The sequence below is a fragment of the Anoplolepis gracilipes genome, chromosome 13 (assembly GCF_047496725.1).
Source record: "Anoplolepis gracilipes chromosome 13, ASM4749672v1, whole genome shotgun sequence".
Lineage (NCBI taxonomy): Eukaryota > Metazoa > Arthropoda > Insecta > Hymenoptera > Formicidae > Anoplolepis > Anoplolepis gracilipes.
Genome location: NC_132982.1, coordinates 5345606 through 5361432, shown reverse-complemented (window position 1 = coordinate 5361432; position 15827 = coordinate 5345606). Strand labels below are relative to the sequence as shown.

Sequence of the window (15827 nt, the reverse complement as noted above, 5' to 3'; positions counted from 1 at the left end):
ATGATAGAAAATGACATTTCTATTAAACAAAAGTCGAAAGATTTTAAATTTATCAGAGATTCTTCTAATAATAAGTTGATTCGACACAGAGATAAAGATAGATGTATATAAAAAATTTTCGATCGATCCCTATTTCAGTTATCTTGTTTTCAGACATTGTAATATCTATTTATTCCTGAGCTATGCACTATTTTTCATGTTCATTAACCTTTTTCATTGTGCATTATTTTTAACTTGCAGCCTAGATATTTATATTTATCTACTATTATCTACTATTTAAATTTGTGAAGCAGAAAAAACAGAAATATTTATAAAAATTGATTACGCGTATCAATAAATTCTATTAACAAGTTGAGCCAGACAAAAAAATATTTTTTATTTGAATAATTCTATCGCCAAAAAACAATGAATAATTGAAATATATCCGAATAATTTTTGGTATTAACAATGATTGATGTTTCACAATAATAATTGGAATATTATTAGAGCGAATATAATGTAATGCATCCGATATTTTTCTATTTTAACTTAAACAATGACAAAACTCGTTTACTTTTTTCCACAAATGGAATATGCCATAATTATGACATAACGACATATTATAATTATTTTATAATCCTTTCTATTAGTTTTTCTTGGTCACTATCGATTATTTTATTATAAGTTACAAATCCGTCGGAAAGATTTTACTGCGATGTTACGCGCAAAGTTTTATTCCGTTTTGCGATGCAAATTACCCGAATGTACAATTATAAGTTTCACGAAAGACTAGCTGTTCAAAATATGCGCACCTAACGCTCGATAAAATCTTGTTTATATGAATGCGTGAGGTGTAATATCGTTAATGTAAAGTTTCGCCCGTCACGAACGCCTTACTCAATTCGGCTTGTTTTCGCGCTCATGCGGATGTAACACTTCGCTGGGAGCAATTACGAAACTCGCGGTCTAAGTTTGCCTCGCGAGCAGTCGTGATAATGAACCGAGATCGCCGTGTGGTCTCCCAGTGCAACATTGTGTATATGCTACAATTTGGAGAGAGTACCGTACGTGTTAACCCTTGAAATAATTATGATGTAATGAGAGAGAGCCTACAAAGTATCGCCGTTCTCGGAATCGCTCTATCGATTTTCTTTGTGTCTAGATTTATATATAAATTTTTTTTCTTCACAATTTAAAATTTATTTAGAAGAATTTTATTATAGAATATGTTGTTCAAAAAAATCATTATTTTTGTCAACATTTATACGAGGTATCGTTCCATTGTTAAGATAAACTTTAAAGATTTATCTCGATTTCATTTGAAGACCGCAAACTTTTTCAAGTTCGATGTAAAAGCTAGTTCTTCAAAAGTTAATGTCACATATTGTAACGAACATAAATAACAATGGATCGTGACTGCCTCTTGTCTGCGTAGTAATTAAGTAAAATAACACATGCGTATTGCTCGAGTTGCAACGATGTTTTTCGCGACGTTTGCGCACGCGGATTTTATATTTTATACAGAGGAAAGCATTTCCCAATATTTACCCAGTCGTGTATTTCGGCGGTATACTCGCCGAGGTGCTACACAAAGCAAAATGTTACTCGGGTCTATTGCACCAGCGCAATATTTTCTGTTGCAGCGCATTGTTTACCGATCGCGTCCTCGTTTACCACCCATTGATTTTACAACACGCGTAAAACGGCGTCACGGCCGGCCGATTTTTCGACCCTTGAGCAACGGAGCGACCTCTCCACGAGAGCACAATATCCTCAGATCGATGATATTGCAATATTTTTTTGATATTTTTCGAGAGAAAGAAAACGACGCTTTACGAATATTTTTCGAGTATAATTTTAATTATCTTAAAACGAAAGTGATTTTTAGCTTCAACGAATTAACTTTTCACTGGTTGTATTTGACAGTTTATTTTTTAATTCTGCACAATATACAGAGAAGAGTAAGATTTAAAGAGCAAAATTGAAATGTAATAAAAATTAAAACACGTGAGACTCATTTATTCTTAACGATTTTCACGGACAATCTTCGCACATTATAATTTAATTATAATCGTCAATTTAAATGCAAATACGCTTTTCTTATAGTTTACATTTCTATTGAGACTATGTTTCAATAGAAAAGGTATTATATCATGCATGTCTGAGAATATTATTATTGCTTTTCGTGTAAGCTTCTGACGTAATGGTTGCGTCTTACGAACGTGTGAAAGTTACGTGTATTAAAAACGAGACAAAGTCACAGAAGCGAGTTCGTACGTTATAAAGAATAAATGAGCGGCTTTGCTTTCGGTATTCGTCGTTGCGTTTCGAGGGAACTTGAGCATATCGCTTTATAAAACCGTAGGAAACGACTTTCCGAGAGAAATGCTTCGGCGCATCCGCCAGGCAATAATCGTTCCCGGAGAAGAGCGCTTGAAGCGGAAAGTTCCCGGCACATTTTTCATTAAGCGCGCGAATCCTCGGATTTAATTGAAACCGAATATCACGACGAGACTTGAAATTTCACCTTTCCGTGTTGCCTTTTTTCCTCCCCTTTTCCTTCTCCTTGCAATGATGCTATAATCATAGTCTAATAATTGACATCTTACAAATCGCGGACGTTTATATTTGCAGATGCCATTTTAAATATATTTTCAAAATCTCAAGATTCGTGTAAATTATATTTATACGGAAATTAATTATGTATCGTAATTATTACCACAAAAATCGAAAGGTTAAACAGTTGTTTATCGCATATTTTTATTCGCGTTTCTTTTTATAATATATGATTCCGAATTTGCATCATCGCCTGGACCATTCAGGTTCACGGTTTGAAAAAATCTTGCGTTTCGCGTTTCGTTGAACTTTGTCAGATATTAGCTTCGACTCTGATCTCTCTCTCTCTCTCTCTCTCTCTCTCTATTGAGCTGGTTTATTCCACGTAATCTGAGTACTGGTACTCGAGGCACGCAAGGTCATCCGATCGTCATCGAGGCGCTGGCGAACGCCGCGGTGAAAGTCTATTCGCGTAGTAGGGATCTCGTAGCCGTATGTTCATGCAGGAATGAATACGAAATCGTTCTCGGAATGAAAGTCCCCGGGTCGGAAAACTTTAACTGATCTGCTGCGAAAAATGATTACGTACTCGAAACATCAAGTTTCCAAATACCTCCCCATAAAGTTAACACCTGTTTTTTAGGATATCGTTGTAATTGATAGCGGTTTTTTTTTTTTTTTTTTTTGTACAATTTCTGATTACGATATCTATTTTCAATAAAATGAGTGGAAAACAAATAATAAATTAACTGTTTAACTTGTTATTGGAAATCGAATGTACCCGCGGCAGTGTTAAACACTTCCGTTTGAGTATAAAGTAGTCAAATATGTAACTAGGTACAAAACGAACGATTAAAACAGTCGAAGCTGAAAGTACAACGGTATCGAACTGGTTTCAATACACTGCCGGTAAACATTCGGCATATTGAAATAGCTTCATATTGCTGGCTATTTTAGTGACTTATGCGGTCGGTCTCGATTGTTATAATTATAAGCGGCATTAAAAATTAGCGCGTTTGGAATAAAGCTTTTTGAAATGTAAAATATTAATCCTTTATTTGTTATATTATTAAATATTTTTTTATGTGTGCTAGAAATATTTTATGCTAGCAGTAAAGCTTTATGCTGGAAATATTTAATGTAATGGTAATTTTTAATGTATTAAAATAAAGAAATTTTTCATATAAATTAAATGCAATTATTTAACTGACGAGAAAAATTTAATTATTGTATAATTATAATATATGTTATTATAATATATATATATATATATATATATATATATATATATATATATATGTATTAAATAATTTAATTTGAAAAATAAACTTTGTTAAAAAGATATATTTATTTAAATGTACTTTATGTACACAGTTGTAGAATCAAGATTAAAATATCGATATATTGTCATTATATTATAAATAGTATTTTTGCAAGATATTGGTGTATCAATCGTTTTAATCTAAGAATCGAGATAAATTCAATTTTCAAATAAAAAATTACGAGAAATCTTTTTTAAAACAAATTTATTTTGATTCTGTTTTGAAATGTGAATTGTTCAATTATAAGAAATTCTTTTCCACTGTTTAATTTATTCTTTTAACTCGATGATCGATTCAAACGGACTACTGCAATTTTTTGATTGTCCTATCTTGAATGCAGAAGACTGTTTATGAATTTGACCTACCCACATTCAACAGAATCGCCATTAAGATGTCCATTAGCCTCGTGTGTCTTTGTCAGGCTAATCAAACAATACGTCACCTTGATTGTATTGCTGAAATAGGCACTTGATTGTCGTGATTATATGGGAGAGCTACAAACGAGCCCGCGTGATAGATATCTCTTGCAGAGTATGTTCGATATACATATAACGAGTACGGTCATTACGCGCAGATTAAACTTTGTTGCACTTTTAAGGCTTATTATTATAACGTCGAATCGCAAATTTTTCATTAACAATTTATCATTAAAATTAAAATAAAAGCTTTTATCTATATTCACACATTTTGATAGCTATAATGCAAAGGTTAATGAAAAATAAATACGTAATGTTATTCTTTGTGAAAATTGATATTAATTTTTCTTTTACTAGAGAGAGAGAGAGAAGAATATTGACACCTTAATAATTTTGAGCAACTAATCTCGATAAGTGAATCTCAAATTAATCTGTCAGAGACGCTCATAAATAATGCAATATTACTTACCATGCAATTTGAAATGGTCTTTGCTTTAATAAGATTTTAATTTGAGTCTTAGTTACTCTAAAACATTGAAACTTAAAGTGAAAAAGTAAAAATTGGAAATTTAGAATATTAGCTTCCCAAGATTAACAATTCTGAAAGATTATATGCACTATTATTTTATTAGCGAAGATTTTTGAAAATTTCGAGTTATTTCTGAAAAATATGTCAAATATGAGATAAAACTGTGCCCAAAAATGGAGTTTCGCGGATAAATTATTGCATCTCTTATTAGAATTAATTAAAGGATGTCTAGGAGCGTTCTATATATGACACGTCTCGCGTCATTTCGGCTTTTCCAAAATGAAAAGGTTACGAACTTGTAATCTTGTTAGAACGTAAAACTGGAAGTTTGCGACTTCATAAATTCAATCTCACGCGCTCGTATATAGTCGTTATTAAATTAAGCGCGGTCGCGTTCCAGGTCTGTTCTATCGATATTACTTTGCGTTTGAAACGGAATTAATGTGAAAGTAATGCACGATTCACAAATTAATACATAATTGCAATATCCCGTAATTTACTTCACGATATTTTCATAATTTTATATCATCAATCAGCTTGTCCGTAGAAAAAAAAAAATTATACGAGAAAATATTGATAAGAGTCTGCGATTAGCGGAAAAGGATTTAAGAGCACTCAAAAATGATTGATACAGTATATTGTGTTATTTTTCTCTTAATTTTTAATTTCACTTTGTCAGATATTTTAATAACAAAGTTTTAAATTAAGGTTCTTACATTTGCTTAAAAATTGAATTCACTAAAAATTTTACAGTTACATAAAAAAACGACTGAGATATTCCGTATATTAAAATTTTGTATATATTAAATTTTTAATTTTTCAGAATAATTTTTTTAGCATAATCGTCTTAGCATAAACGTATAGAGGCCAAATGTACCATCGCCAACTAGAGACGGTCCTGGGATCTCCGTGAATACCATGTAGGCAACGTTAGCTTAACCGTTACTCCGGTATGTCGCTTCACCTTTATCGTAGACGGAAATACAACAGACGCCAAGTGCGTTTATTGCGTACGTGCGTAACGTGTCTTCCGACTTCCTCGAACATAAATTCTTTTGCGATTTTTCTCGTGCGGCGACTATCAAATAACGAAATTTCAATAGGAATTTATACATATAGTATCGACGAGTTGAAAAATCAAATTCAATATTCAAATCGCGGCACGTATGCGCCCGATTAAATCGTGATGTTAAATGCGTATTCACGCTCCGAATTCAATAATGCGCTCGGTGTTCACAACGTTCGTTGCCGCGAAAGTTTCTCGCGATACAAAGTCTGATTCTCTAATTGCAAGTCGTAGCGAATAATCGACCAAAGTCACATGACCATGATTGTATTATGAAAAAATGCATAAACTTATGCAGATCTCGTGATTCTCGTAACGAAACGCATGCTGTTGTTTCAATGCGCATATTGGATATGATAGATAGGATCCAAAACTACTGGAACAGATGTATGGGTGTGATGGGTGACGGAAAGTGATTTATCATACGGTCGGCTGGGAGATCCGACAGAACTTTGTATTAGAGGATTTCTCTCGGTATTACGCTTCGCACAGAATGCTGTGAAAAAAAAAAAAACATGTTACATCAGTCGGGTAATTCAGGAATTATCCACAAAAACGTTGCAAATTTTTGTAAACACCATAAAAACACGAATAACACATTAAACTTTAGCTTGGATTGGCGTTTTAATGTAAATTCTAAATTCTGTGCACACGAAAGCTTTTAACGTTAAATGGATATCCATTAATGCAGGGTGTTGTACAAATATGAGAATATGTATTGTACTTGTACCAATTGTATAATACTACCAAGTTTATTATTACTGTAATATTTTTATTTTAATTAAGTTACTAATTTCATCTCTATTTAGCTAATATCATTTTTACGCATTTCAAATGTATACGTTTATATTTTATATAGATATTTTCCTTCGTTTTAATGTGAAATATTTATTTCAAACATGTTCAAGCAATTCGATAAACTAAGTTTGTTTATTTGCGGATATAAGATTAAAAAATAATAATAATTCTTCTACGCATGTTTTTTTTTTATCGGGAACGCGGGAACTTATATAACGCGCGCTCCCGTGAGATTCACATGCCACGCACTCTCGTACGGGAAGTATCTCTTCTACTGAAAGAGGTATTTCGAGTTGGAATACCACGCGAGAGCTCGAGGCGAGGTCAGGATCTGCCGGAGGATATTCGAACGCGAGATGCGAGTAGTGATGGCGCCGATACTCTCGCGCGACATATATCGAATAATCGACAACGTGCACTAAACTTTTGTAATGTTTGCTGCACGTATGGCAAGGAGATCCAAATTTTATTTATTCTATCAAGAATTTTTTTGGCAAAGCGTCAAACCGTTCGTATTGTTGAAGATGGTAGAATAATGCTTCACATAAATAAAATGCAGCAGATTCTTTCTTTCGTATTTATGTAACCAAATGTTTCGGAAAATGTGTGAAGAAATTTATTACAGTCTTTTCTTATGTTTGAAGTTAAAATATTGACTTTTATGGAAGACGATAGAAAACGCGTGTTTGGTATTGCAAAAAGATATATATAAGGTGAAAATTATTTATAGTAAAGATAAAAAAAATTAATCAATATATAGTATGTGTATATATTGTCTTTTTACAATTTACATTTTGCGTCGTCTCTCAGAAGAGTCAATTACTTTAACTTCAAACGTATAAGAAAATACTGTAATAAATTTCTTCACACATTTGCGGAATCATTTGTTTATATAAATATAAGGAACACAATCTTTTTTATATTATTATACATATAATACACATCGTACCTGTGTGCATTCAAGTACATTGGCATTCAAGCACTCTTGTATGAGACTTGCGGTAATGTTAACAATTCTGGGACCATCGAATGACCTTAACAAGCGTCAGTTCTCGCAGTGCTTGAAAATTTGCAAGCGAGAGTATCAGGTCGAGGGCCATCGCTATCTGCGCACGATCTCCTACGCGTAGCGGCCGTATGGTCGATGACCCAGAGGATGTACTAACGGATCGCAACGTGCGACCGAATAAAGAGACTCCGAAGAAAGACGTCCGTATGTCTTTAGGCAACGTGAGATAAATGACAGATCTAGGTTCTTTATAAGTTTTTAGCGTTAAATGTTCAAGCCAAGTAATTAAATATATAAAGTATATATATATTAACTTCAGCAAACCATCTTTCATTTATTTTACAGTAATATTTTAATTTTAAATATCTTCTTATATATATATATATATCTTGCAGACTAATTTGCAATAAAATTTATTTAAAAGTAAGTGACTAAATAAAGTTTTAGTTGTATTTTTTTTTACTTTTGAAAAAGAAACATTGGACTCTCCATGTTTCAGTAAAATTAAATTAAAATCACTTTAGATTTATATAATTTTAAAAGAGAGAGAGAGAGAGAGAGAGAGAAAAACGACGCGTACTATGCTCGAATATTTACGACGCTCACATAAAATTATTAATAACTTTTCTGAACACTGAGCACTCGCGCGCGAATAATATTTTTTTTTTTTTTTTTGTACAAGAGAAAAAATTTCCTGTACGCGCGCGATTGTTACATATATATATATACGTGTATATGCATCATTTTTGGTACACCCCGTATGTTTGTATATGCATTGCGCGGTCGTACATAGGTGCCTCCTGTCACGCACGTCGTGCACAGTCCTAACCACATACGCGGCTGCCCAACACGGTGTGTATGTACATACGGTCCATATATGTGATGCACTCGGTGCACTGCCATATATCAACGCGCGTACATCTCTCGTATGTGTGACGCACGTGAACACACACATACACACACACACACAGTGGTGTAATGCCGGCGTGTGTTCTCACGAGCTAGCACGTGCATTCGCGGCAGGTATATTCGCTCGCGCAACCTTCGTGTCGACGATGCCGCTTACCGTATTCTGCTCACCCAATAAGCCGAGGTGTTCATGCTTAGATGTGAACTAGAAACGCGTTATAGCGCAGAGAGAAAGATATGAAAATATAAACGGAGGACGCCATATTTTATAACTGGGTAACGAGAAAGTAACACGTATGCAAATATATCGGTCGAAACTTTTTTTGCTTCATGCGGATCACGTTGTGCGATTTTTAAATAGTAAGTAGGGTGAAAGAAATTACATTTAGGTAATCGTATTAAATTGTTTACATTAATCGTAAATCAATACATTTTCATTTGAAAGAATTTATTTATTATATATATTTGGGGTAAATTGTCAGATAAATTTTATTATTGAAATCAATATTAGCCAACGAAATAATCTTTTAGTAAAAATAAAGAATTATAGAATGCGTGTGTTTATTAATCTAAAATGTTATTTTTCCAAATTTAATTATAAAGGAAAAATTAAAGTATTATATTAATCAATATTTTTACTGCGCAGTAGACGCTTTTAACGTGTTACGAGTTAGGCAATTAGGATCATGTTAATAAAGGTCAACGCTGATAACATGTAATTACGCTCCTGTCAATATCGTCGAGATGTACGTCGGAGTGCGGAGTTCTCGTAAAAATCTGCGTACCGTTAACGGAAAGGAGATCAACGATCAGTCGTGCGGTGACTTTCGCATCGGGTTTGCTCTGTGTAAACTCTTTGCTTATTTCTCTGAGCGCTAAAGCAAAATATCTCGTCTAAAAGTTGGAACGTCCGAGATTCGAAGGCGTTGCTGTTGAGATGAGAGTGAAAAAGGCACAAGAGTAATAGAATTTAATGAATGGCGAGAAGAGAAGGGGAGAGAAAGCGATGACAGGATACAACTCGTATACAACCATCGTAAAATCCTCGCGACGACGATAGAAACGATCGAACGACGATCGTATCGTGTCGGTTTTTATTCTCCCTAAGGAAATAGAGTTACACGTGTCGCACGTATCGCGGATCATATCATGGAGTTGCCATAACTTTAAATCTTCAAAATTCTCCGTGGATTGAATAAATTTTCTCTTCCCGGATTGCGTTAAAAAAAATCTCTCTCACATCCTCTAATGCTATCGCAAATAACTTATATCGCAATAAAATAAATTTCTAATTTTCAGTCGTAATAAATTACCCTCAGAAAATTGCCCGGAAGCTCGTAAACGAATGATACAAGTCGATATATATTAAATTAGTGCCGATAATAAGTTTTCTTGTTGCCTGAAATCTGTTCTTCCTATTAATAAATTAATAATTTATTTTATTATATTTTAATAATAAATTTCTAACTTCTCTATCAATTGAGACGTAAGAGTTTCGTGGAAATGAAAACTTTGTCGAGATGGGCGTGTCTTTACATGTTAGTAAAACTCGCAGATAGCTATTGGATTAATATCTAGGATTGTGCGCGTAATCGAAGATAGCGCGTTTACCACTGTTTTTCCTCGTCAGAAATAACGGCCTGACGTTATTCCGGTCTCTCTCGTATAAAAAGGACCGCTTCCGGCGACGTAGTCACGGTAAAACAGCAGTCGCGCGAAAGCCAACGGCGATATAAATCGTACCGTAGAAAGCCGAGCTGTAAAACAATTGTATACAACCGCGATGCAACGCATATACATATATATATATATATATATATATATACATATATATATATATACTATTCTATATTTATATATATATATATATATATATACACACACACACACTAGTTTCTCTCTGTTTTTATTGGTAATTGTCGATGCGCCCTGTCGTTCGCTTTTATACGTCGCATAAAGGTTTAATTCCACTTATTCAGACGTACAGTGTAACAGAATATATATTTTGATTTTTGTTTTTTATTCAGTTACAGCGCACGTTTTATGTTACAGTGAATTGTCGAAGAAGGCCATTGTATAGATATTTAAATAATCGTGACTTGCGAAATATTTCGCAAATATGAACATCTTGAACTTTTAAATTAATAAATTATGGATTTTGCGATTTTCTTTTACTTTTAGATTCTTGAATGTTACATTGGAATCCTATATTGTACGATTAATTATTCTGTTTAATTACATTATCATATCCGTGTGAAAATACAACGGCATAAATTGACGCGATGGAAGAAAAACTCAAAAAAATGTTAATTCTGAAAATAATGTACATATATGTTGTATAACGTAAAATGTAGCAGACGCTAACGTTACACACTCGACAATTTCATCAATCGATTAACGGGTCCGGCTATTTTATAACCAACCGCGTGCACGTAACATGATGTATGACGCTGATTCTGTTTCGTTCTTTTCGAGAGATGTAACAGAAATACATTTGATATACATAACATTTGTTGTTATCAGTGGAATTCGAGTCATCTAACTGAAAATATCGAACAAAACGGTATTTGGATTTACTTTCAGTAGAACGCACATACCAATTACTTTTATCAAATAAGCGTTTCCATTGCGGCGCGGATTCATTGAAATTTATATCGTGTTTGTCGCGATAAAATTTCATGGTTATGTCTATCATCTTTTTCTTGATCCCTTTGATCCACTCGTATACCGTACTTGAAACATATTTTTCCCGTTATACAATTTACTAACTGTTTGCAACGGTATGCTCATACGTGTTATGCCACTATTATGCATAGTCGTTACGAGTCATGCGATCTCTTAGGTGCGGCGAAATTAAATTATACCATACCAAGTTTATTGTAATTTTTCACAACGCAGGGTGACGTAATAGGCAAATGTAGGGTACAATAGCGAGATACGCTGTGAATGCTATTTTCGCCACGTTCTTTGCATCATAGAGCGCGGAGATATTCGCGGTAGGCCTGGGATAGACACGTAACTCATCTCATTAAAAGCGATACTCTCGCTTTTTAAACACCGCCTCTCTGTTAAGAACGCGCTCTACTCCTCCACTCACGGATTCCGTTTATGCAATACAGGAGATTTCGCTTTTATTCATGCTCTAGTGTGGGATCATCCGGCCCACAAAATTTCTTTGATAACGTTGAGAGCAGTTATTCTTGATTTCGTAAGAAGAGTATTGTTTCGGGTATACTATTTGCTCGAGTGATCGTTCATTTGATCACTTTTCTTCACTTACGATTTACATACAAAAAAGTTAATATATGATAAAGAGATAATTAAAATTAAAATATAATTAATATAATTAATAATAAAAGATATTAGTAAAATTAATAATTTATTTTTATGTTTTATAAAACACGACTTTTTTAATAATATTCTTTTTACATTGAATCATTGCGTCATTGCGATTCCTCTTTAAAAGGTCACATATTTGTGGTTGAAATATTGAATATTTAATAATATAGCTCAACGTAAAAATGAAGCATTTCCTCTGTCGTATTATTTTTTGATATTTCAGAACTAAATATTCTAAATCTCTTTCATATTTTTCTGGTTTACATTACTATAAATTTATCAAAAATTATAATTCGCGCCTTTTTTTAGTGAAATAAAATTTCAGTTGTGTGGCGAAAATTAATAGCTATGTGTGTATACATGAATTTTTTTTCTGCGTAAAAACAAAACTGAATTAATAGAAAAGATGAGCACAAGATATAAATATCCAGTACTTTAGTCTCTTTATAAGAGCGATATTTATTCCATTCGCGATCGTATTTATATTTTTAAATTTATTTGCATACTCTCATTTAACGGTACATATTTTCTAACTCACAATTGTACGTGAATACAAGAATTATTCCATGGATACTCATGTATAGCCATTGTTATCTCTCGCTTTTACTTTCTCATAAGAGAAAAATTTGTCTAACAATAAGACATTTTTATCCTCTTCCGGTTCTTCTAACAATTTAACTGTCAACAAATTGAATTAATATTCACTTTTCAACGTCATTGATCGCCAATCAGACGCACGAAAAAAGTGCAACAATATAAATCTCGAAATTCGACTTGAACAAACACGCTTCACGGGTTTTCATCACTTTTTTTTTTATTCTGGATACTGTATATGAATTACATTCGGCGCTGAATGGCGCGATACAGAAATATATACCTATGGATGGTTGATTCTAGACATTTTTATACTTGTCAAATAATCTTTTGCCCGATTCATCTCGATCGCAATGCACTCGGGAGAAAAATAGCGCGCCCGTATAAATTTTCGGTCCCATTCTTTCGTCGCGGACGGTTATTCATCGTCATGGGAATTTCTATGTCGAGTTGCATAATGAAAGGCGATATAGCCGAGGGAATAACGTTTCCGACCTTATGGTATTCGCGTTATCTCGGTACGCTCTCTCGCACGTTACACTTACACGCGATCGCTGAAAACAGAGAGCTCACGAAATTGTCGCGCGGAGACGCGAGAATGCTCGTCGCGTCGGCCGTTTTCGACGCCGATAACGCGACCGTTTCACCTGTTTTCCCCGATGGAGGACTAGTATGTCGCATCCGCGCGACATTCGCCATGTGATGCTTTCCGATAAGAGACACACGATGAGACACACGACGCTTCCTTCAACGTACATTCTGATAAGCCTCCATATTTTGCGAATCGTGCCGGTTAATATTTTAAATCCTGCGATGAAAGATGAAAGACGTTGCATTCTGCACGCTGTAATTTACGACTGCGATTGCATAAATAATGATTAAATCTGATATTTAGCGACCCGCTATTTTTCTTTATATTATGTTTTAAGAAACATTATAAAAAATTTCTTTAGTCTTACCTGATATTTCTTTTGCACGCTTTTCTTTTATCCAATTTAGAAATGATTTTACTTATTTTAATTACGTGCATTTTTTTCTCATGGAAATAAATTGATCATATATCAATTATTATACAGTTATTAGACCGACGAGGACCTGTTAGCTATCTGAAGAATATTACAACGCGATTTACATAAATTGTTGTCGCTATCTTCTTGTGACGACATTACTTATTTTTCCTTATTATTTCATTCATTATACATTACTACGACAAGCGACTTTATCATGCTACTTTCCAAGTGAACGTGACGATGAATGCCGCCCAATTTTTTTCATTTAACTTGCAAAATTGCGAGACCCAAGACACTTTATGAAGTACGCCTCCACCGGGTCGTGAGTACGGCAGTGTCAGAGCAACGTTTGCACGAGTCGAGAGGCGATGTGAATTGTAGAAAGTTGTCGTGCGACGATAGATGTATTTTCTGCGATATTACACACAGTTATGATGTATCGCAAGATTTTATCGAATAAAGAAAGAGATTTCATAGGACGTTAAATATAAGTATGACATCATGTCATAGGATTGAGCAATTACTGAGAATTGAAGCCTTCAAGACTAACATAGTGGATATTTTATTTATGACAACATGCAATATAGTCGATTAAATATCGTAGATAGTTACTCGAGAAAATAAGTTGCATTGTTTCAAAAAATTGAGTAGAGACATTTATATTTTTATTCGCTTGATATAAACTTTGTAAAAATTTTACATTTTTATGAAACTACCTAGTTTTGCTCTCTTTTTAGAAAAACCTAGTGTACTACATTCTCATAAAATTTATTTTTATTATGAAATATAAATAAAAATAAAAAAATTTCCTTTTTTTGTTTCATTATCTGTAAACAAATGTACTAAAAGTACCTTAATACATGTGTACTAATGCTTAAAGTTTCGTATCAGCTTTGTGTTATGTTGAAATGAAATTTAACATTTTTATTTTAACAAAACATATTTTTACTTTTGTCTCTATAACTTCAACACTAAATTATGTATAGGAATAATCTTTTTTTTTTTTAATACTTACATAAATCGGAATATAAATTTTGTCGATTACTATATCTTTATATATTTAGCACTCATATTTTTGTAAGTTTTCTATAAACATAAAAGAGAGAAAAAATAAACTATTTTTATTGGAAATTTTTAAAAAAATTATTTTTTATATTTTTTTTTATATAAACACTTTAACTCATAGTTTATCAATACTTTTCTCTTTTTTTTATTTAATATTGAATATCTACTGTATACAATTTTTGTATTACAATACTAATATAATCTTTTATAATATTTTTTTATTCAAAAATTCTAAAAACGCTCTTTAATATGTCTACAATTATACAATATTGTGTCTTACAAATATGCTCGAAAAGATTTTTCCTGTAACAAGTATTAGTCGTGCATTAAGTAGATGTAAGAATACTTGTCACGTATCCTCATATATGTATATTGATGAGATTACCATTACTGGGCATATGGATAAATAAAAAGCGAAAGAATAACATGACTCTTACATGTTACGTCTTTGAATTTTGATCTTTCGCGTTTTTACAATTCCTCCTTACTCTCGTTAATCCACTGCAAGATCTCTATCGCATTATCTTTCGATTTGAAATTTTGCCGTTCAAAAAAAGGCACACAAAACCAACTTTCGTTGTTATGTATATGACTCATGTACGTACATATATATATATATATATATATGTATATATCGGAAAAATGTTGAAAGGGAAGAAAATGGAGGAACCAGTGATGTCAGCGCCAGTTGAAATTGTAATGAAAAATTGCGGGAATGTACAATGTTACCGGAAGTTCAACGAGGCGCGTTGAGGAACTTTCGAAGGTAGGAAAAGCTCCCGTTCTGTATTCTCACGTTAATAATCCTTTTACTCGCTCGCACGAGTAAAGCTCGCGGAAGCTTCCATAAAATTTTAACTTGATCACGCGCGGTGCATTTATACGATTAAGACCGTTCACTTTAATAATACTTGATAAAAAAGCACATCCGACAGCGTTAAATTTATTGTTTGATGTTTACAAGTAAATATATATTCTTGACTTTTTTTCTACGAAAGAGCACAGTTAAAAGATTAACAGGTTCGCGATATTGCATAATATAATACGGCATAGCACGTTATTTAGTTTCGTTAGTTAACGGCATTTTTTAACCATGAATATTTCGCATGTAAAAAATGTATTAACATATTACTTAGTATAACGTGCGCAACACAAGCATAACAAATTTTGCAATTATAAAAGCAAAAACTGACTTTTCATAAAATGAAATATCTGCTCGTACATTTCGCAAAATA

General features: G+C 33.1%; 1 protein-coding gene across 3 annotated transcripts in view; it reads left to right on the top strand.

The window, feature by feature from the left end:
* Cad87a (cadherin 87A) overlaps positions 1–15827 on the top strand; it is a 181390-nt gene that overhangs the window by 3508 nt on the left and 162055 nt on the right. The window lies entirely within an intron of this gene.